General features: G+C 33.9%; 1 protein-coding gene and 1 long non-coding RNA gene across 4 annotated transcripts in view; one reads left to right on the forward strand and one right to left on the reverse strand.

Moving 5' to 3' along the window:
• Positions 1–16637, reverse strand: part of LOC123687722 (protein fem-1 homolog CG6966) — a 65078-nt gene that overhangs the window by 23762 nt on the left and 24679 nt on the right. The window lies entirely within an intron of this gene.
• On the forward strand, positions 8993–11828 carry LOC123687758. The gene is made up of 2 exons (XR_006749472.1): positions 8993–9327; positions 11093–11828. It is a non-coding gene; the product is annotated as an uncharacterized LOC123687758 (long non-coding RNA).

Genomic DNA, 16637 nt, shown 5'->3' on the forward strand with positions numbered 1-16637 from the left:
GATCTTCCAACTTTTAGATACCATTTTTGTAGTATGATTTGTCTTTCGCTCCAAAATATGCCTCAGTTTCGGCGATTACTTTTTCATTGGCGCTAAATTTCCTTTCCAGTGAGCATTCTTTTGAGGTCTGAGAATAAAAAAGTCGGTGGGGGCAAGATCTTGTGAATAGGGTGGATGCAAAAGCAATTCGAAGCCCAATTCATGCAATTTTGCCATTGTTTTCATTGATTTGTGACACGGCGCAATGTCTTGATGAAACACCACATTTTTTTTTAACGACGTCATCCTTTAAACGATCCAATAACGCTACATAACAATCGCAGTTGATGGTCTGGCCTTTTGGAGGTAAACAATGAATATTAAACCTTGCGCATCCCAGAATACTGATGCCATAACCTTGCCAGCTGACTGTTGCGTTTTTCCTCGCTTTGGATTCGGACCATCGTGTGCAGTCCACTCAGCTGACTGTCGATTGGACTCTGGAGTGAAATAATGAAGCCATGTTTTACCATTGTCACATATCGACGCAAAAATTCAGGTTCATTGCACTTAAACTGCTTCAAACACTGCTCAGAATCATTAACACGTTGATGCTTTTGATCGATTGTGAGCTCGCGCGGCATCCATTTTGTACACAGCTTTCTCATGTACAAATATTCGTGAATGATATGATGTACACGTTTAGATGATATTTTCACAATGTCTGCTATTTCCATCAACATTCAAAATTATTTTGTGAACTTTTTTGATTTTTTCGTCGGTGACAGCCTCTTTTGGGCGTCCACTGCGTTCGCCGTCTTCGGTGCTCATTTCACCACGTTTAAACTCAGCATACAAATCAATGATGGTTGATTTTCCTGGTGCAGACCCCGGAAACTCTTCATCAAGCCAAGATTTTGCTTCAACTGTATTTTTCCTTTCAAAAGGCAATATTTTATCAGCACACAAAATTCTCTTTTTCCATCTTTTTCAAATAACAAAAGTAGCTACACTCACAACGCAATATCTCACAAACTAATGGTCGGACTGGTGTCAAATTTTGACACGTATCGTTCGAAGGTTGGTACTAACTAAAAATCATACGGATTTAATACTAGCACCGCCATCTGTGCATCAGATCGGGGACATTTCAATTGACCTAGTACAAGATAACTTTCAAAGTTGATTTCGATTCTTCATATCACTAACTAACAGCTCAAATTTTTCCACTAGTTTCACAATTGCCTGCCGAGAATGTGCATTACGATGACTCAAAAGTGAGTTATTTTTGCGAATTGTGCCTGCAAAATTTCCATCATTTTTGAATTTCAGAAATGTCAGTGCTTTGTTGAAGCATGTATCTTTCCATTTTTAGTAATGGCGTAGTTTTTACTTGTCAATGGTCAAAATATGACAGCATCAAATGTGACATCTGTACAGATAGCGGGAAATTCAAAATTAAACCGCTTATTGGAAACGCTTATTAAAAAACCTTGTAGTATTTTATAATTTTCGAAGATTTATTTTATGGGAATGAATATGTGGCATATGTGGCAGTAAGTTCATTATGATAATCACCAATTAACATAGTAAATTACCGAAATGAGCTTTATGACAAATAAAATAATACATCGTTTGTCAACTAGAGCTATATTTCTCTCACACCCAAAACCAACAAGCAATTATCATCTGTACAAATTCAAACTTCCCAACTTCAAAATTCCCACGTAGGAAACTAATTGACTCATTAAGAGGTCGACAAATGAAGGGAAGCGCTAATTTACTTTATTTGCACTATTTCCAGCTCGCGTATTTCAAGATAAGCACCAGAATTCTTGGCAACGGTATAACACGTGATTCACCGAAGGATGTTGAAATAGAACAGGAGACAATAATGCAAGTGACTCCGTCTTGATATTTACGGATATAGACACCTTTGTGCAAATATAGGAATATGAGAAATCAGATGCGGATGTAACGCACAAAGGTCCATAATTTTATGTCAACACAGTTTCCTTATCTGATGAATATTCCAACAGATATATCTAGTAAGAAAACACTGTAAGTTTCTCACAAAGATCTATTGTTTCTTCTTTCTACAGAATGGATTTGCTGCTGAGTAAACATAAGGCGCCTTCTATGTATTTGTGTAGTAAGACTTTGGCTTACTAAAGGGTGTTTTTTTTAGAGCTATAAAACTTTAAATTGCAATAAAACAACGATGGGTTATTCGATTGGCATGAATTTTATTTATCCGCAAGATAATCTTGTGGCATTACATTTTAAATATGATTTCTGGCATATGACCGCCACGGCTGGATCGGATGTAGTCCAATCTGGACGTCCAATTTTCGATTACTTTTTCCAACATTTCTGGTCGTATATCGGCAATAACACGGCGAATGTTGTCTTCCAAATGATCAAGGGTTTGTGGCTTATCCCCATAGACCAATCAATGACTTTATATAGCCCCACAGAAAGTAGTCTAGCGGTTTTAAATCACAAGATCTTGGAGGCCAATTCACAGGTCCAAAACGTGAAGTTAGGCGGTCACCAAACGTGTCTTTCAATAAATACGATACGTATTCCGCACAGAACCATTATTTTCGAAATAAAATTGCACTATTTGCAAGCGTTGTTCAGGCGTGAGTCTATTTATGATGAATTGCCAAACCAAACTGAGAATAATCCACTTGACAGCTGTTAAATTGGTCGGCATCTTGGACAGTAATGCCAACTTAAAGTTAAATACCTCGAAAAAAAACACCCGTGTTGTTTCTATTCCAAAAAAATTATAATTATCGGTTTTTTTATACAATAAGTTAAATAAATTTTAGTGTTTTTTGCAAGGTTCCTTCTCATTTCATCATTTTTTTATTGATGTGACACTACACATTGAAACTGCTGAAAATTAAGTAGCTTGATATGATTCAAGTACTTGATAAAACAATACTCGACTTGAGATTGAAAAACCACTACTTGACTTAAGCTTGACTTGAAATAAAGTCAAGCTCAAGCCAAGTGGCTTGAAAATCAAGCCAAGCCTTGAATCCCTAGTTCCAATTCCTTAGGGGTTCATTTCTAGATCTTCTGATTTTTTGCCAATAAAAGGAGAAAGTTAGTTGGTTTAATTCCATTCAGATCAAGTCGGTTACTAAGCATGTTTTCTTTGTTACTCATAATAATTATAACAGGAAATATTTTCGAAAAAATCTAGCTGGCGCTATTCCACGCAATATTTCATTACTCGAGTGCCACTATCATTACATTAGAAAATTATACCGCCATGATACCACCGTTCTTCATAATTACGTTATTTATGACTTGATTACCATTGAAACCAACTTATCAACGATGATTTTTCTGAAAACTTTTTAGACGTAATTCGATGAAAGATTGCATTAGACTCTTGTTAGTTCTTTTGCAAGCTTCATTTAAATTTTCAGCATTGTTGTTGGTGGGAATTAATGCAAAACGAGAGATTTATGGTTTCTTTTCACTTTGATTTATGGGATCATGCTTAGGAATGACAACGAATTAATATTAATGGGTACGGGTATTAGAATATGGAGTTGCTATATAAGGTTTTAATTCTTCGAAGGAAAAAATTCGAGAAACCACTTGTGGTTGTCCAGTCAGATACTGATCCTAGCGAGAACTGCGTAGCTTCTAGATTAGAAAAACTTCTTATCTTTTTTATTGTACTTCATTCCAAATTTTTTTCATGAATACTACTCTTGTTAGTTTCTCAGAAAAAGATAACGAGAATGGGGTATCAGATTGTGTCTATCTCCTCTAGTTCAAAAGGTGTAGTCAAATCGAAATTTGCCCACCCTATCCAATTTACACAATGTAAAGGGTGTTTTTTTAGAGCTATAGAACTTTAAATTGCAATAAAACAACGATGGATTATTCGATTGACATGAATTTTATTAATCCGCAAGATAATCTTGTGGCATTACATATTAAATATGATTTCTGACATACGACTGCCACGGCTGGCTCGGATGTAGTCCAGTCTGGACGTCCAATTTTCGATGACTTTTTCCAACATTTGTGGCCGTATATCGGCAATAACACGGCGAATGTTGTCTTCCAAATGGTCAAGGGTTTGTGGCTTATCCGCATAGACCAATGACTTTACATAGCCCCACAGAAAGTAGTCTAGCGGTGTTAAATCACAAGATCTTGGAGGCCAACTCACAGGTCCAAAACGTGAAATTAGGCGGTCACCAAACGTATCTTTCAATAAATCAATTGTGGCACGAGCTGTGTGATTTGTGGCGCCGTCTTGTTGGAACCACAGCTCCTGGACATCATGGTTGTTCAATTCAGGAATGAAAAAGTTAGTAATCATGGCTCTATACCGATCACTATTGACTGTAACGTTCTAGCCATCATAGTTTTTGAAGAAGTACGGACCAATGATTCCACCAAACAGTCAGTTTTTCTGGATGTAACGGTGTTTCGACATACACTTGAGAATCAGCTCCACTCCAAATGCGGCAGTTTTGTTTGTTGACGTAGCCATTCAACCAGAAGTGCGCTTCGCTAAACAAAATAAAATGGACGTAGTGCGCGATACGTATTCCGCACAGAACCATTATTTTCGAAATAAAATTGCACTATATTTGTAAGCGGTGTTCAGGCATGAGTCTATTCATTATGAATTGCCAAACCAAACTGAGAATAAATCACTTGACAGCTGTTGAATCGGTCGCCATCTTGAACAGTAATGCCAACTTAAAGTTATATACCTCGAAAAAAAAACCACCCGTTACTTTGTTCGTTCAAACATCCTTTAAAAAAATTACGTAATATCAGAATAGAACCTATTTTGATCAAACGCTACTTTCCTGATGCATTTCAGTGACAAAGACCCCTCAACCGTTGCATCCAAAGATTCCAGTGCAGCACACGATAATTTTATGCAATCGTCTGACCGACTTCTGTAGATCTTGCAGTAACAACAATCAATACTGGCACAGTGAAAGTGCAAATTATATAACTTAGTGTTATTCTTGGGACATCGCAATTATTTTTGCGACCTGAATGGTGTATATATTTTGACGATTCAGAATCATTTCAACCAGATTTTTCTCGGTCTGCCAATAATGGAAAGGTCCCAAGGTCTGCGTTAGACACTTTTAATCTTTTTGGAAGAGACTCAAAGTTCTCAAATTGAGCTTGTGGGAAACTATTAGCATATAGACGTAATCGTTTGTTGTTGCTTTCGTTGCCAAGTTTATTCTACCTATATTGTTTGTTTCATAATTTAGCATCAATCAACTTAAGTGATAATTTGGCTTTTTATATTTATTTAACAGTTTTTAAAACTACAATTTTGGTTTATTATATGCATTCATTAATAAATCTTTGGAAAATAACCCCCCCTGAAATTATCATAGCTTACATTACAATAGAATCCAAAAACACAAATATACAGGGTGATATTTTTTGTGGAACACTACCCACTTCTCTTCTCCAGAACTTTTTTTGGTGGAGAACTTGTAGTTTGAAAGAATTTAAAAAAAACCTTGGTCCAGTACTACACATTCGATTTATTTTAATTTTTTTCGTATATGCTACCGCTTTCGAGAAAAGAATTGAAACGATTCTCAGGAATATCCAAATTATTATAAAGATCCAGTTAGTAAGCTATGACAAATGAATTGATTATAAGTTTTGGTATCTATTTATCCAATCTGTAGCGAATATGAATAAAGATTCGATAAACTGGTATAATAACATCCAAAAAGTAGGACTACAATAAGCACCCTGTATCTTTTAGTTAGAATCTGTGAATATTATCCACTCAGCGTTAACAGATAATATACAGATAGCTGTTAATGACGCCCATCAAAGAACAAACAAGATTCTAACGTAATTTATCGAGTTACGTCTAAAAATTTTTCTAAAAATCATAATTGACGTTTATTGAATTCTCGGATCATTTCAATGGTAATCATGTCGTAAATAACATAATTATTATGAACGTTGGTATAAGGACGGTATAATTTTCTAATCTAATGTTATTGAATCTCGAGTAATGAAATATTGCAGTAGCGCCAATACATTTTTTTCAGTGATTATAAGTTAGCTAAAAAATTGAACTTTCTCACAGCAAATAACAATTGCAAAATTTTAAGTTAAATAAAAGGTTATGGCACTTTGATAATCGATATCAAGTTGTAGAATAGGTATAGGTTGACGCTCAGAGTAATAAACATAGATAGAGGGAGCATATGTCATTTTCAGTAAGCAAATTTTGTCGCCAACATGAACTACCAAATTTGACATGAAGCGCGCGGAAATGAAAACATATCAGTGACACGATATTTCACTCAATTCGCGAGTTTCTCCACAAAGAACGCACTTCTTATGTCCCATAGTGAATCAAAGTTTCATATGAACTCAAAATATATCGAAATAAATACCTAAATATATCAGAAATTCAGGCAAAAAACATTGAGCGCGACAAACGACGTGAAATAGGATGACACTAGGAGAGCAATAGTTGCCAAACCTTGGATTTCAGCAGGTAGATACAGAAAATAATAAATATTCTGCTTATTATAAATTCGACAATTAGGAAAAATATCGGATTCCAAATATTCAAATTTGCATATTTAATCGGGAAACACTCAAATAAATATATTTCATTTAATATAATGTACATTCGTAATGATATAGTGAAATTGTGTATTTGAAAATATATCACAATCCGACAACGTAATCTGAACATGTTGGGGACATGTAAAAATTGCGTATACTTCCTCTATCTATGTTTATTACTCTATGGTATAGGTTGACGTCAGTTGAAAGCCGATCATAGAACAGAGATAGATTACAATTGATCTAACCACATCCATAAAATTTGAGATTGGATATTTCTTATTTGGAATAATAAAGCAAAACTACAAAGCTTCACTTCTAATAAATAATTATAGAATTATGATACTTTGAATATCGTCTCGATTTACGTGAAACATTCGTTTGAAATTCGCAGACTGTTTACTGTCATGAAGAATACCAACGAGAACAATAAATTCCAAACTTCAACCATCGGTAAACAAGAGATAATTCACTGATGATAATGTTGTATGTTCTACGTAGCTAATTCAAGAACACCAACGTCATCTGTCCAGAGAACGGATTGTATGCAACATAAAAACTCGAAATATACATTAGAATATGTAAGAAAATGTTTAAAATATGCATGGAAATTGTCAAAAAATGCGTTTTAAGGAGTAGTGAAAATATATTTCTTAAATTGATGTTAATCTATGCATAACAGTAAAACAATGGATTCGTTGCGCATATGATGAAAACTTGCTTTTATATAGGAAACCTTACAATTAAGGTATATAAACATGTTATATCATCTGAAATGAAATTTCATTTTCTTTAAATACATCTTAAGATATGCAGGTCATTCCATTTGAAAAAACTCACTTTTTATCATTTTAGTTATTCTCGTTTAAACCTTCAATTTTGAACAACCTTGTATGATAAGGGACTAATTTTATTACACATAAGTGATACACGGTATATTGGAAATCTATACCCGAAATTTCAGATTTCTAGGATTCCAAGTACCGAAGTAATGAATGTTTGATTGAAGCTATGTTTTGCACAAAGAAAAAGTAAATCAATCAAATACTTGAAAACCGCTCGAGATATGAACAAAGCATTAATACATAAATAATCAAGAGGATACGGCAAAATAAAAAGTAATCATATACAGGGTATTCTATTTGAAATATCGTAGTTTATAGTACTTTTTTGATATAAGCGGCAAAACCGCAGTGCTGTAGATATTTCAGATCGATAGAGCAGTGGTTCCTACCTCAGATTAATAAGCATAGATAGAGGGAGCATATTATGTCATTTTCAGTAAGCAAATTTTGTCCCCAACATGAATTATCAAATTTGACATGAAGCGCGCGGAAATGAAAACATATTAATAATATAATGATACGATAACTCAATTCACGAGTTTCTCCACAAAGAACGCACTTCTTATGTCCCATAGTGAATCAACGTGCCAAACGACCTGAAACAACGTATGTCACTAGGAGAGCAATAGTTGCCAAACCTTGGATTTCAGCAGGTAGCTACAGAAAATAACAAATATTCTGTATACTATAAATTGGACAATTAGGAAAAATATCGGATTCCAAATATTCAAAATTGCATATTTAATTGAGAATCATTCAAATAAATATATTTCATTCAATATATAATAATATACATTCATAACGATATAGTAAAATTGCGGATTTGAAAATATACCACAATCCGACAACGTAATCTAACCATGTTGGGGATATGTGAAAATTGCGTATACTCCCTCTAACTATGTTTTTTAATCTATGTTCCAACCCAAACCAAATCTAGATATTAAGTAAGGGCATTGCATTCAAACGGCAGCACTAAACTGGATAATTCTTTTTTTTTTTTTTTTTGTTCTAGTCACTACTGTCATGAGAAGGTTTATACAACAAAATATTTTGGAAAAAATCGTAAGGAAAAGAAAAAAAAGCTTTCCTCTTTCTTCCGACTGAGCGAACAATCAAAGAGTATAATTTAACACTTCGAAGGATGTATTTTGGGTTGCCTGATAGAACGTGCAAAGCTGGGACAGTCAGCTACTTCAATAAAATCGTAGATACCTTCCGTTCACCGTGAAAGTTCAGGTTACCATCGACCATGACCCACCCTGTATATCAAAACAATCTTCTGACTTACAAAATCTGATGCAATTTCGTATTATACATCCAATAATTAACCAGTGACAATAGAAAAATCAAGGCACCAAAATGTCAGTTGTCCTGAGTAATAAGTTTGGTTGACTTATTTTGAAGATTTATTTTACTAGGTACGTTACGAAAATATATATTGAATAGGTACAGCAAAAATATGTATCATCCATGAAATAATTTGTGAGAATTGACTACACAATGCATATAATCCGGTCTCTTGTCATTAATTACTAGATGAACAGTAGTTTTCCATTAAAAAAAGTTGATTTTTTTCACATCGCATCAATTTTTCATCAGAGCCAACTCTCAACATCTACTACGTTTGACTCATTCAGATCAATCAATAATTGCTAGTTCAGCCGAACAGAAACTATAATGAGTATAGTAAATCACTCGATTGTTTTCAATTTTTCAGTCAATAGACGAAACTATGCGGAAAAAACAGTTGGTACATTACTAGAAGGTCGTCCGCTTAGAAAGCATGAAGTAAGGTTAGTCCTCATTTTTTATTTGATGTTTTTTAATGAGGAATACACAGATAATTGGTGACGCAGCTACGCCATTGGCTGGTGGTTTACTATAGGTATAGTATTAGTTCATTGAATTTAAATCAGTTATTCTGCTGGTTCATTTGCTATTTCGCAATTTGTTTTTACTCTTCGATAGATTCCGAGATGTCGTTATTTAGATTTTTATTTCTTTATCTCGTTTCTTTGTTATCCTCGAGTGTTTTTGCTTATTATCTTCAAAAAAAAAATATTTGGAATATGGAATCTTTCGAAGAAAAACATCGTTAACACCACCCAAAATTTTAGTTTACGTTTTGGAATGTGTAGAATAAAAAAAAACTGTGTATCGTCCAGAACTTTCCTTGAAAAGAAATGGTTTTCCCATAAGAGGTTTAATTTTGATATAGAGAAAAAAGTATCCATATCTTAAGAGAAATTGATAGATGTTTATTTCATTGTAAAGAACGATATCAAACAATTTTGTTTATTAACCTAGCCTCCCATGTGAAAATGGGCCTTACTACTGAAGATGATTTTTCGATGGAAATCCGGATCATTTTTGATGCATTTCAAGGACCCAATCAGCGAAGATACGAGTTGCTGGTGAACGACCAGCTTGTATTCTTGTGTTAACTGAACTAAGGTCCCAAGTTTTTATGTTTTTATAACGGGTGTTTTTTTAGAGGTATATAACTTTAAGTTGGCATTACTGTTCGAGATGGCGACCGATTTAACAGCTGTCAAGTGATTTATTCTCAGTTTGGTTTGGCAATTCATCATGAATAGACTAACGCGTGAACAACGCTTGCAAATAGTGCAATTTTATTTCGAAAATAATGGTTCTGTGCGGAATACGTATCGCGCACTACGTCCATTTTATTTTGTTTAGCGATGAAGCGCACTTCTGGTTGAATGGCTACGTGAACAAACAAAACTACCGCATTTGGAGTGGAGCTAATCCTCAAGTGTATGTCGAAACACTCGAAACACCGTTACATCTGACTGTTTGGTACGCTTTATGGGCTGGTGGAATCATTGGTCCGTACTTCTTCAAAAACGATGATGGCCAGAACGTTACAGTCAATGGTGATCGGTATAGAGCCATGATTACTAACTTTTTCATTTCTGAATTGAACAACCATGATGTCCAGGAGCGGTGGTTCCAACAAGACGGCGCAACATGTCACACAGCTCGTGCCACAATCGATTCATTGGAAGACACGTTTGGTGACCACCTAATTTCACGTTTTGGACCTGTGAATTGGACTCCAAGATCTTGTGATTTAACACCGCTAGACTACTTTCTGTGAGGCTATGTAAAGTCATTGGTCTATGCGGATTAGCCACAAACCCTTGACCATTTGGAAGACAACATTCGCCGTGTTATTGCCGATATACGGCGACAAATGTTGGAAAAAGTCATCGAAAATTGGACGTCCAGATTGGACTACATCCGAGCCAGCCGTGGCGGTCATATGCCAGAAATCATATTTAAAATATAATGCCACAAGATTATCTTGCGGATAAATAAAATTCATGTCAATCGAATAATCCATCGTTGTTTTATTGCAATTTAAAGTTCTATAGTTACTATGAAGATTCATCTAGAACGTTCTCAAAGATTTATTATTGGAAATGACGAAGCAAAATCAATATACGAAACATAGAATTACGCGAACGTATAAAAGAAATATACCGTCTAAAAATATCGTTATTCATAAATATAATATAATTTCCGAATGATTGATTTTTGAATATTTATGAATCGTACAAATATATTAAAAACCATTGACGATGTAAACATACCAATTAAATCATTACATTTAATTTCTCTTATAGGAAAACCACAATTCCGGTTGAAAGTACAAGAGGATAAAAAATGCGGATCCACAGTGTGCTCAGTGTACCATAAATAATTGGAAAAGAGGAAATTTTAGTGATTTCATTTATATTGTCGAGAATTGGTGAAATCGATCTGGGAAAAAAATTCGAAGAACCTGATAAATCAGATGCTAAAAATTTATTCAATGGATGGCACTAAAATAAATTGTTTCAGAGAAAAATTGTACCTTGAATATGCTAGGAATAGTTCTTTGGAACAGATAACTGTTTCGTGAGTTACCTACATTAGATCAACAGAAAGTCAACAGATGTCACCTCAATGTACGAAACACTGAAACTATGCGATATTCATCAATATCATCATCATTATCGAGAGTTTATATGTTGAAATCAACTGTAATAAACGGTGATCAATTTCTGGTAAGGATTCCAACGATTCGGAAGCTCTCTATTTCTGTTAGAGTTTTGGCAGAGGTAGAGATCCTCGGATATCGGTGGAACTCCATGCCAGACATCAGCCACCCTTTTTACAGTTTCTATAGAAGCCAAAAAAAAATTATTTCAAAATGTGAATATTTCAGCAAGGGATTGAAAATAATAAGTATGAAATGTCATTTTTTTTAAAATCTTTTGTTGGAAAACCCTTTATTATGAAGAACAATTTCAAAACATTTCACATCATATCTGACCGGATTGGATTTGATACTTGAATTCTATGATTGAATTTATTGGTTAAACTTATTAATTGAATTTAATAGCGATTAGAAATAAAAGAAATATACATGTGTTAATGAAAATAATCTGGTTATTCAAACCCCACAGGTATTTAAAGGAGAAAATAATATTTGATTTCTTTTATTTTTATAATTTTGAACGTTAAAATAAAAAAATGTGCTAGCCCGGATTCTAGCGTTACAAAAAAGGAAGATAGTTTCTAAATCTTATGAATCTATCACATAAAACGAATGTCACAATGAAGAAAAAAACATGGAGATAATATCACTGTTTCTCATTTGTCCGCCCGTCGAAATGAAAAATGGTTTCGAAGAACCTGATAAATCAGATGCTACTAATTTATTAAATGGATGGCACTACAATAAATTGTTTCAGAGAAAAATTGTACCTTGAATATGCTTGGAATTAAGATGCATAGAATACCTGGAGTGTCTACTTATAGCTGTAAAACTTTCAGACAAAACGGGAGATTTTTCGGATTTATACCTACTTGATTTCGAGGAATCGCGGGCTTTTCAGATGGCGCATACATCGTTTACATTTGACATTTCTCGACTCTTGTGAAACAAGGGCGTAGATCTTTTTTTCTTGGGGAGGGATAATCGAAAAAAAATTTTTGACGACAACCTTTATTCATATCTGTAATGTTAGAAAAAGAAGTTTGATAATGAAGTTTGAACCAAATTACTCGAAATAATTTTTGTTGTTACTAATTCAGTTGTGCTTACCTTGTTCTCAAATAAGAGTTACGAAGGAAAATGAGAAATTACTTGGATAATTTTGAGAAAAAAAAGTTTCATGAATATGAGCCCACAAAGGCTTTGCTTTCAATATACAGGTTGTTTCTAGTGTGTCGTACAGTTTATCAAATATTTATTAATCTTCGCTACAGAATAGGTGAATAAATACCAAAACTTATAATTAATGCATTCATTAGAGCTTACTAGCTGGATCTTCATAATAATTTGGATTTTCCTGAGGATTACTAGAGATTTTTCTCGAAATCGATAGCAGATACGACAAAACTATAACAAACCAAAAAGTATAGTACTGGACCAGAGTTTTTTTTCTACATTTTTCTAAACTAACAGTCATTCACCAAAATATAGTTTTGGAGGAAGGAAGCAGGCATCCTTCCAGAAAATATATCACCCTGTAGATTTGCATTCAAAATTAGCATATCACATAGTGAAAACTTTAAACTGGAATATCTATGGCCAATTCATATTAAATATCTTGTGAAGGGAAGGTTATACGAGAAAATAACTTGAACTTCAACACATGTATCTCAAAACAAAATGTTTGGGGACTCATGCTATAGGACTTTTTTTCTTAAAATGATCCGGAAATCTGTCATTTTCATTTGTATCTCCAATTTAGGAGCACCGCGTAATTACCCCTAGTATCCCCCTATTTCTACGCTCTTGTCGTGAACTTTGAGTATAGAACAATAATATTTTATATTCTATGGTCTGTCATTATATTCCATTCATTTGAGTAAAAATTCGATATGAACTGAATTGTAATTTATTGTGAATGTTTGCAGTGTCTAAAATCAGTATTTCCTTTTTAAACGGCACCAGGCAGATGCGGGAATTCGAAAAATTTTAAAGAGCGCCACCTTACAGCACTCTGTTGAAGCACACCACCAAAGCAACAGGTGGGTTTCTCAAAAAGTCTGAAACAAAATCGAATCAGTAAACACACCAGGTATTCTATGCATCTTACTTGGAATAGTTCTTTGAAACAGATAACTGTTTCCTGAGTTACCCACATTAGATTAACTGAAAGACAACAGATGTCACCTCAATGTACGAAACACTGAAACTATGCGATATTCATCAATATAATCATCATTATCGAAAGATTGTATGTTGAAATCAACTGTAATAAACGGTGATCAATTTCTGGTAAGGATACCTAACGATTCTGATTAACCCTCACTGCCGAGAGAATATTGGTAAGGGAGGGTTTCTCAGATATCGCTGGACTTCCATACCAGACATCAGCCACCCTTTTTACAGTTTCTATAGAATCCTAAAACAAATTGATTTAGAAATGTGAATATTTCAGCAAGGGATAGAAAATAATTAGTATGAAATGTAATTTTTGTATAATCTTTCGTTGGAAAACCCTGACCTAAGATGCATAGTATCCCTGGTGTGTTTACTGATTCGAGTTTGTTTCAGACTTTTTGAGAGACCCACCTGTTGCATTGGTGTCCTGCTTCACCAGAGTTCTGTAAGGTGGCGCTCTTCAAAATTTTTCGAATTCCCGCTATCTGCCTGGTGCCGTTTAAAAAGGAAATACTGATTTTAGACACTGCAAACATTCACAATAAATTACAATTCAGTTCATATCGAATTTTTAATCAAATGAATGGAATATAATGACAGACCATAGAATATAAAATATTATTGTTCTATACTCAAAGTTCACGACAAGAGCGTAAAAATGGGGGGATACTGGGGGTAATTACACGGTGTTCCTAAATTGGAGATACAAATGAAAATGACAGATTTCCGGAGCATTTTAAGAAAAAAAGTCCTATAACATGAGTCCCCAAACATTTTGTTTTGAGATACATGTGTGTTAAAGTTTAAGTTTTTTCCCGTATAACCTTCCCTTCACAAGATATTTAATTTGAATTGGCCAGTTTAAAGTTTTCACCATGTGATATGCTAATTTTGAATGCAAATCTACAGGGTGATATTTTTTCTGGAAGGATGCCTGCTTCCTTTCTCCAAAAGTATATTTTGGTGAATGGTTGTTAGTTTAGAAAAATGTAGAAAAAAAGTCTGGTCCAGTACTGCACTTTTTGATTTGTTATAGTTTTGTCATATCTGATATCGATTTCGAGAAAAAATCTCTAGTAATCCTCAGGAAATTCCAAATTATTATAAAATCCAGCTAGTAAGCTCTGATGAATGCCTTAATTATAAGTTTTGGTATTTATTTACCCAATCTGTAGCGAAGATTAATAAATATCACAAAAAGTACGACACACTAGAAACAACCTATATATTGAAAGCAAAGCTTTTTGGGCTCATATTCATGGAGTTTTTTTTCTCAAAATTATCCAAGTAATTTCTCATTTTCCTTTGTAACTCTAATTTGAGAACACCCAGTATAAGGTAAGAACAACCGAATTAGTAATAAAAACAATTATTTCGAGTAATTTGGTTCAAACTTCGTTATCAAACTTCTTTTTCTAATATTACAGATATGAGTAAAAGTTGTCGTCAGAAATTTTTTTTCGATTATCCCCCCCCCAAGAAAAAAAAAGATCTACGCCCTTAATTCGCGAGAGTCGAGAATTCAGAGAAATGTCAAATGTAAACGATGTATGCGCCATCTGAAACAGACCGCGATCCCTCGAAATCAAGTAGGTATAAATCTGAAAAATCTCCCGTTTTGTCTGAAAGTTTTACAGGTATAAGTAGACAGCCCAGGTTTTCTATGCATCTTACCCTGACCGTCACATCTGACGGGATTGGATTTGATAGTTGAATTTTATGATTGAATTTACTGGTTAAATTTACCATTGATTTGGATAGTGATAATAGTATATTCTAAAACAAGTTGCAGAATGGGCTCCTATTCCAACACGAATGCGAAATTCGAAAACGAGCGACGAAGGAGCGAGTTTTGGAACGCATGAGTGTTGGAATTGCCTTCTGCAACGAGTATTAGACGATATTTTCTCTATTTCAGTCAAGTTTTGCGGAATATTGTCGAAATTCAATGAAAAATTCAGATTATATATCCTAGTGACTTTTGTATTGTATCTTGGCAGTTGGTGTGACTGTTACGAAAATTGACAGATTACGGAATTTAAATATGAATCGTATGTTTCGAATTTAGATATAATTTACAATTACACATTAAATTCGTGAATTATGTCTGACGAAATCGATTGAACACTACCAGAATTATGAGAATTTGCGAATATGTAGCGAATCATTTCTCTATATCCCCAAATTATACAGGGTGTTTCCTAAACATGCGGCAAAAATTCAGGGGGTTGTTCCTTGGACTATTCTAAGAATATTTTGTCCTTTGATGATTTTTGAAAAACCTATTTGTTTCGAAGATACAGGGCGAACAACATTTTTCATATTTTTAAAATTAATAATAGTTCAAATAAAAATGCGTACCGCACTGTGTTTACTAAGTAGGTACAATTTATTTTTAAATTTGTTTAATAACATTCCAATTACTAAAAACGGCCAGTTTTTTGACTAAAAATTGCTAATACATCACAAAACGAATTCAAATGAAAACCGTGTTTAATCTGTATTCCTTTACCATCTGCACTTATCAATTTTTAGTCAAAAACTGGCCGTTTTTAGTAATTGGAATGTTGTTAAACAAATTTAAAAATAAATTGTACCTACTTAGTAAACACAGTGCGGTACGCATTTTTATTTAAACTATTATTAATTTTAAAAATATGAAAAATGTTGTTCGCCCTGTATCTTCGAAACAAAGAGGTTTTTCAAAAATCATCCAAGGACAAAACATGCTTAAAATAGTCCAAGGAACAACCCCCTGAATTTTTGCCGCATGTTTAGGAAACACCCTGTATTATATTGACAATTATTGACGTTTGTTGAAATTTGATAGGATTGGAAGTCAGCATAGACAACCACAAAACGAAAAATATATCTGAAAACGATGCTGTAATGAGTTCATTACAGCACTATTTTTTAGAACTGTAATGAACTTATTACGATACAGAAATAGAGAAAAAAAATATACATATGTTAATAAATATAATCTGGTTATTGAAACCTCACAAGTGAAG

The sequence above is a fragment of the Harmonia axyridis genome, chromosome 1, assembly GCF_914767665.1.
Source record: "Harmonia axyridis chromosome 1, icHarAxyr1.1, whole genome shotgun sequence".
NCBI classification, from domain to species: domain Eukaryota; kingdom Metazoa; phylum Arthropoda; class Insecta; order Coleoptera; family Coccinellidae; genus Harmonia; species Harmonia axyridis.